The sequence below is a fragment of the Parasteatoda tepidariorum genome, chromosome 9 (genome assembly GCF_982258835.1).
Source record: "Parasteatoda tepidariorum strain Cologne lab strain chromosome 9, Ptep-v5.0, whole genome shotgun sequence".
Lineage (NCBI taxonomy): Eukaryota > Metazoa > Arthropoda > Arachnida > Araneae > Theridiidae > Parasteatoda > Parasteatoda tepidariorum.
In genome coordinates, this window is record NC_141763.1 from 16,849,205 (window position 1) to 16,857,244 (window position 8,040).

Genomic DNA, 8,040 nt, shown 5'->3' on the forward strand with positions numbered 1-8,040 from the left:
CATAACCTCACAGTTAAATTCAATAGTCTAAACATGATGCACGACTTCTACGATATATAGATTTAAAAAAAAAACTCTTCAGTAGATTTGCTCACTTAGTTGGAAATATCATATCATAACCTCACAGTTAAATTCAATAGTCTAAACATGATGCACGACTTCTACGATATATAGATTAAAAAAAACTCTTCAGTAGATTTGCTCACTTAGTTGGAAATATCATATCATAACCTCACAGTTCAAATTCAATAGTCTAAACATGATGCATGACTTCTGAAGGAGACAAACGAAAATTCCAAAAATTCGTGCATGCGCAGATCACTTTCAAACAGGTGTGGCTGAAGGTCACCCTCTATCTTTCTTTCTACTCTTCACACCCCTTCATTTTAGTATAATTAATAAAGCTTTCAAAACGAAAGTAACAGAAATATTTAAAACCGGTCATTTTGACCGGTGTTGGCCGTTTTAGGTGATTCTAGGAAAAAAGGGTACCGGAAAAAAAGGTCCCGGTAAAAAAGGTACCTGTGTAGGGAAAATTCTGTAGGGGGGGGGAAATATTTGAAATGAGAAGATTAGACTGAAGCGTTTTTTTGCTGTTCCGTGCATGTTTTTTTTTTTTTCGTGTGTCGCGCGTTTTCAAAGTCAATAAGCATCCAACACATAAATCCTCCCAACTTTCCCGATTGGCTACTTTAAGCCTCACATTAGCAACTTCTTCACATAATATAATTTAAAATAGAAAATAACACATTTTTACTTAAAAAAATTACGGAAAAAAAAGTAAAACATTATTGAAAAATTTCAATGGTATCTTCCCGCTTTAAAAAATAATCAATGAAGAATAAATAAATGAAATAAAATTTTTAAAAAAAAAGCGTAATAGCGTAAAAAAAAGCTTACCTCAATGATCTAATCTGAATTATTACAGATTAAAAGAATATTCATTGAAACAGCGAGAAGCATTCATGCTGCCCAGAAAGCAAGAGGGGAAATATCCCTACAGATTTTCCCTATGGAGGTACCTTTTTTACCGGGACCTTTTTTCCGTACCCTTTTTTTCCGGGACCTTTTTTTCTGTCTACCGTTTTAGGTATATTGTAAATTTACAAAAAAACTAATTAAAGTGAGTGAAATTTTTTGTGGATGATGTTTATTAATATTTAGGAAAAGTCAGACAAAATCAAAGAAATTGGTGAGAACCAAAAAAAAATTAAAAGTGTTTCAAATCGTTTTGCAGTCAAAACGACCGGTAACCTTCGAAATCTTAATACATCGGCAATTCTCTTATGCCGTAAGCTTAAATGTTTTAAAATTTAAACAGCTTATCTAAAATAAGACAGACATTAACCTTTTTTTTGGACAAATTATATTTTTTTACTCTTTACGTAAGAGAAAGAATGTCCAACATCAGTTGTCACGGGGTAGCATGGTATGTTAATTTTTAGAATTACTTATTGAACTTGCGATGTGTCATATTTATGTTATCAATCCATAAACGTAACTCAAAATTTCTTTTCCGCATTTATGTATTCTGAGTTTAATGTTGAATTTTTCTTTGCGCATGTGCGATTAGGCATTTTCCAAACGCAATTCCTTAATCGAGTGATTGTAAATCATTGTATTCATTTAACTTCAATTTCGTTTTAAATTGTCATTCTATTTTTTTTTAAAAAAAATAAGCGATTAAATTTTTAATACGCTATGCCTGAACTAGAAAATCAGTCAGTCGCTCATGTGGCCGTTAAGCATACGCTATTGAAAAAATAATTCAGCGTTAAGGTTCGTCCGTTTGGAGGTGCAATTTGATTTGGCTAAAATAACAGCTGATATAACCAAATTTAACCATGTGCTTTCTGCTGTTGGATCGGACATTTTAAATTCCGTTAGCGATTTGGTGTTAAAGCTCCCTGAGAATGATAAATATGAAGCGCTTAAGAAACGTTTAGTAGAGCTACACTCTGAAAGTGAAGCATCAAAAATAAGAACTTAGGTTTAGAGTTAAGGGACCAACGACCATCCGAGCTTTTAACGCGAATGCATTCACCCGCAGGCGACAACGTAGGCGATACTCTTTTGAAATCATTGTGGCTTGGTCGGCTACCTAATGGGACACAAACAATTTTGGCAGCTCTCAGCGAAGATTTAGATCAGTTAGCCACTGTGGCAGACAAGATTAATGATCTTTCTATTCATCAGGGAGTTAATTCTGTCGACGCTACTTCTAATTCCCACACCTCTCGATTAGAGCAACAAGTTGCTCAATTGACACAGCAAGTTAATGAGTGAACTGCTTTTGTCAGAAAAAAGCGTAGCTCAGCTCCAAATCATTTTCGCAAACGAAGCAGCTCTAAGCACCGTTTCAAAAGATCCTGCAAATGGAAAATGTTTCTATCACACTAACTTTGGCCAAAATGCCAAAAAGTGTACCCAGCCGTGTAATTTTTCAACAAACTAGATAGGCGATCGTGTGATGGCCACACAGTCGACCATCTCAAAAATCGAATATTTTCGGCCGATCCTTCTTCTAAATTTAAATTTCTCATTGATACTGGTGCAGACGTCAGCGTTCTGCCAAAAAGCAAAGCAACCGTTCCCACTACTCGCGAAACATTGACATTGTATGCTGCCAACGGAACAGTCATAAAAACGTATGGCACTAAATTGTTAAAATTAGACCTAAATTTGAGCCACAATTTTACAGACGTCAATCAGCCTATTATAGGTGCTGATTTTCTAAAAAAATTCAATCCATTGGTTGACGTTAAAAATAATTCTTTGATTGATGCCTAAACAAAGTTGTCTTCTCGTGGACATTTGTCTTCGGATTCTCCACTTTCCACAAATATTTAAATTCTTTTGGGAGATTCACAATTCGACGATATCTTGCGCCAGCATCCAGAGTTAATTAACCCATCGCAAAACATTAATGTTGATCTCCCAAACAAAACATATCATTACATTATGACTAAAGGTCCGCCAGTTTTTCTGAAACCTCGTCGTCTGGCACTTATTATTTTAAACGCTGTCCGGAAAGAGTTTGAATACCTGATTTCTCAAGGTATTCTTCGGGCTAGTCCTCTCCATGTTGTAAGAAAATCAAACGGTGATTATCGACCGTGCGGCGATTACTGTCGTCTAAATTCGATCACTGTTCCTGATCGCTACCCTGTCCCTCACATCCAGGACTGCACCCAAAATCTTTTTGAAAAAAAGGTATTCTCAACTCTGGACCTTGCCCGAGCTTACCATCAAATTGCAATCTATCCCCCAGATATACCCATAACTGCTGTAGCGCCACCTTTTGGTCTCTTTGAATATACAGCAATGACGTTTGGATTCCGAAATGCAGTTAAGACTTTTCAAAGATTTATTCATCAAGCATTAGCTCTGTTTGACTTTTGCATCCCTTATTTTGATGACATGTAGAGTACTTACACAAAATATTTTCACGCTTACGGGACTTTGGCCTTAAGGTAAACCCTGATAAATGTGTACTGGGTAAATCCTCCGTACAGTTCTTAGGCTGTTTGATAACTTCCAGAGGCGTTAAACCACATCCTGACAAAGTCGAGGTAATTTCGAAATTTCCCAAACCCGAGACAATCTTACAACTGAGACGTTTTTTAGCAATGATTAATTTCTACAGGTGGTTTATGCCAAAAACCGCTGAAACACAGGCTCCGTTAAATAAGTTTCTAAGGGATTAAAAAAACGACAAAAACTCTTCCCTGGGATGAGAATTCCTTACTAGCCTTCGAAAAATGCAAAAATTAGTTGATTAATGCAACAACTTTAACGCATCATACACCCGATAATTAAATTTCTCTTATGGTTGATGCTTCAACTTTTTCAATCGGTGCTGTCATCCATTCGCAATTTTCTGAAGGTCCTAAACGTCTTGCTTCCTTTTCTCGTAAGTTAACAAAAACCGAAACTAATTATGGTACTTATAATAGGGAGCTTCTTGCAATATACGCGGGAGTAAAACATTTTAGACATCTTCTTGAGGGGCAATGCTTCATTATTTACACTGATCATCGTCCTTTAATGTATGCTTTTACCAAAAATTCTGATACATGTTCCCCGAGACAACTCAGGCATCTAGACTTCATATCTCAATTCAGTACGGACATCAGACATGTCTCTGGTGAGAACAATGTAGTTGCCGACACGTTATCTAGAATTCAGCAAATTGGTAGTGAGCCACCTGTAAACTTTGATGAACTGGCTATAGCTCAAAAAAGTGACACAGAACTCCAAGCTCTTCTGAGTGATAAAAAGTGCTCGCTAAACTTTCAGTCATTACATCTGACAAATGGACTGCATATAATTTGTGACTCCACTAAACAGAAAGTTCGACCATATGTTCCTGTTCAATTCAGGAAACGTATTTTCTTTGCTTTCGATAACCTATTCCATACTGGTGAAAGAGCCACCAAAAGACTTGTCATGGACAGATACGTTTGGCCCGATATTGCCAAAGACATAGTGGAATGGACCAGAAGCTGCCTAGACTGCCAGAGATCCAAAGTCACTCGACACACTCGTAGTCCTATCCAACCATTTATACCGCCTTCGGCTAGGTTCGACCATATACACGTTGACCTGGTCGGACCCCTGCCACCCTCCAATGGTAACAGTTACTTGTTTACGTGCATCGACAGATACACGAGATGGGTAAAAGCAGTACCACTGGCGGACATTACAGCTGAAACTGTAGCCAGAGCGTTTGTTGAGCATTGGATTGCTCGATTTGGAGTGTCTTCAAAAATCACCACAGACCAAGGACGACAATTTCAGTCATCGCTTTTCGCATCATTAGCTCAAGTATTGGGCACTCAAAAAATTCGCACTTCTCCGTACACCCCAGCCAGCAATGGTATGGTCGAGAGTTTCCACCGCTCACTAAAACAAGCCCTGATGTGCCACAGCAACAAGCGATTAACTGAAACCTTACCGATAGAACTATTGGGTCTCCGTTCTGCTTTTAAAGAGGACTTAAAGTGTACATCTTCAGAATTGGTCTATGGTACAACCACAAGGCTTCCAGCAGACTTTGTCGCTCCATCAAGAATTACCGAAAAAGACTTGCCAGATGAGTTTGTACAGCAGCTAAAAAAGCTATGCAAACTCTGACCCCGACTCCAGGTTCTGCCCACTGCGAACAGGAGCGTTTGTGAACCGTTCATTATTTGATTGCAGTCAGGTTCTAGTGCGTCATGGTGGTATTAAAAGGTCTCTCTAACCTCCCTATGATGGACCCTACCAAGTACTCGAGCGCACCCCAAAACACTTCACTGTGCTCAGACAAGGCAAAAGAAGCGCAATTAGCATTGATAGCCTTAAGCCATGTTTCTCGACAGCATCAGACGAACTGTCGACAGAACAAAAAGCAACCCCTAGTGTAGACATCAGTGATTCTCTGAACCCTACTCCAGGTAATAAGGCCCCTGGGAATCAACCCCAGACCATCACACGCTCTGGAAGGCGGGATCGCTTTAACCCTCGTTACCTCTGACATCAGTGCCTTCGCCACTTGAGGGGTTGATTGATTGATTGAATGTAGAAGTTTTATGGCACAAGATCCAAAGGAGGATATGCTCCGCCAAACAATTTGGAGTTAGATATAATGGTAAATTGCACACAATAGTTTCATTGTCATAAAATAAATGAAACCAATAAAATTGTTTATCTTAAGACACGTACATTTAAAAGTTCATAAAAATCAATAAAAAGCGTAATTCAATAAAATACACAGAAAAGGTAAAACAGTTCATGGGTAGGAAATAAGAGTGAATAAAATCAGATAAAACAGTTATATACAATATAAAATACCAATAGCTCGCATAAATGCGAAAATGTTAGGATGATGAATATCATCTAACAAATCCTTCATACATAAAATCGTGCAATTAAAAAAGATAAGACGATGTTGGTTAAAACAAGGACAAATGGTTGAAATGTGATGAACTGTAAGTAAAACATTACAAGTGTCGCATTTGGGAGGAGATTCTCCAAACAACAGATGAAGATGCGTGAGTCGAGTAAGGTCGATTCTGAGACGATTAAGCTTTACATCTGCATTACGTAAACGTAATACAGGTAAGGGGTCTATATATGGTTTGATGTTATGAAATTTATTTTGAGTTTGAAGGTCCCAATGCTGTTGCCAAAGGGACAAGATGAGCTGTCGAGCAGCCACTTGAGGGGGATTACTGTGGTGAACCCCCTTCTCACCAGATGGCGATGAACTCTGCTCGCCAAGTGGCAGTGTAAAACTTTTCCCTCAAGGAAATGACATTTTATGTGATGGCAACGTCTCTTGTATAAAAACCTCAGTTCAAAATTTGGCAACAGGGCGAGCAGGATACAAAATATAAACATTCATTCCGGCTTGCTGACCGCTCTCGTCTAAAGGTTCTGATGTGGTGAACATTAACGTTTTTTGAAATGTTGCTGTTGTTTATCTCGTCTGTCTTTTTACAAAGTCTTTTTACAAATTTATTTATTATTAAATTGTGTTGAGTGTTAATTTCTATTGAATCAATTTACTGATATATTAACCTAATCACCACAAATATATATATATGTTGAATAAGGTTAAAGAACACGTGTTTATGAGGGGAAGGGGGGTAAATCAGAGTCTTTTTTCCCACACTTTTTACATCAATATACCTACATAAAAAAACATCCAATCGGAGCAAAGTATTTTGTATTGTATTAATCCGCGTCTATGCATTACCCAATAAAATTCGAGATTTTTGAAATATGTTGTATCCTTAAGCGTTGTGAGAAAAGGACATTTTTCATTTATCATCTTGTGCTGTTATAGTTAGCATCATAGCTCTTTTACTTAAGAATTTTTCTTAAGTTATTTTGAAAATGACTGATGCAGTTTCACTAGATACTTTTGAAAATATCTTTGTATCACTTGAGGATATTTTTCAAAAGTTAGAAAATGAAATAAATCATTTATTTTCTAATCAATCTAATATACAATGCAAAAAAGGTATAGATACTGTGTTATCACGACAATGTTGCTTTTAGAGATTATGGTTTAAAGCAGTGTTCCCCAAGCCCCGGTTCGTGGGTCAAATGGTACCGAGCCGCCCATTTCATTGAAACTGAATTCAAATTCCTAGGTTTATACCTCAAATTAAAAATATCTGTGTTCCATTTAGATTCTATTTATTTAAAAAAAAGGGGGCTCCCGAAGGTAGTGACATAAATTTTTTAACGTTTTAAAAATTAAAAAAAAGAAAACCACCTCAACTATTTTCTCTTTCAATTAGTTTTAATTAAAAAAAAATCAAACCTCATAATTATAAATATCATAAATAAAACACGAAAGCGCGGAGCGAAATTTACATTAGAACTAATTAAGAACTTCGTCTTCTCTCTCGATCGTGACGTCACACAGAGCGAGAGTGTAGTAAGGCTAGAACCCCTATAGGAGCCTTAAGTAAGGCTATGAAGAGAAGATGACTCGTCCGCCATTTAGTCGCCCAAAGACCATGTGACCATGATTCCTCTCTACTGTTTTGTGTGCTTCATGCAGTTTTGTTTGTTTTTTTTGTGAAGAGAAGGTGTGTATCGCTCTTCTCTCTGTTCACCGGTACTTTCTCATGTTAAACAGTGCTTGGTACGTGTGTATTGTGTTAGCTCAAATTTAACCCACAAATTAGAAAAAATGAGTACGAAACAGACATCGTTAAAAGTTTCCTTGCGAAAAAGAAAAGGCTCAGTGAAGAGACAGAAGAGCATTCAACGTCAAAGAAATATGTTACTTTCAATAGACAATACCATGACTCCTACTTAAAATATGGTTTTGTCGGGACAGGTGATTCTCACAAACCAAAACCGCTCTGCTTAGTTTGCGGCCACCAACTTTCTAAAGACGCAATGAAACCTTCAAAACTGCTTCACCACTTCAAAGCCAAGCACCTGGATTAAAAGACAAGTCCCTGGACTAATTTGAAAGAAAAATCGGGAACACGAAGGACAGAAGAAATTTATGAAGGCCACCACATCAATATAGGA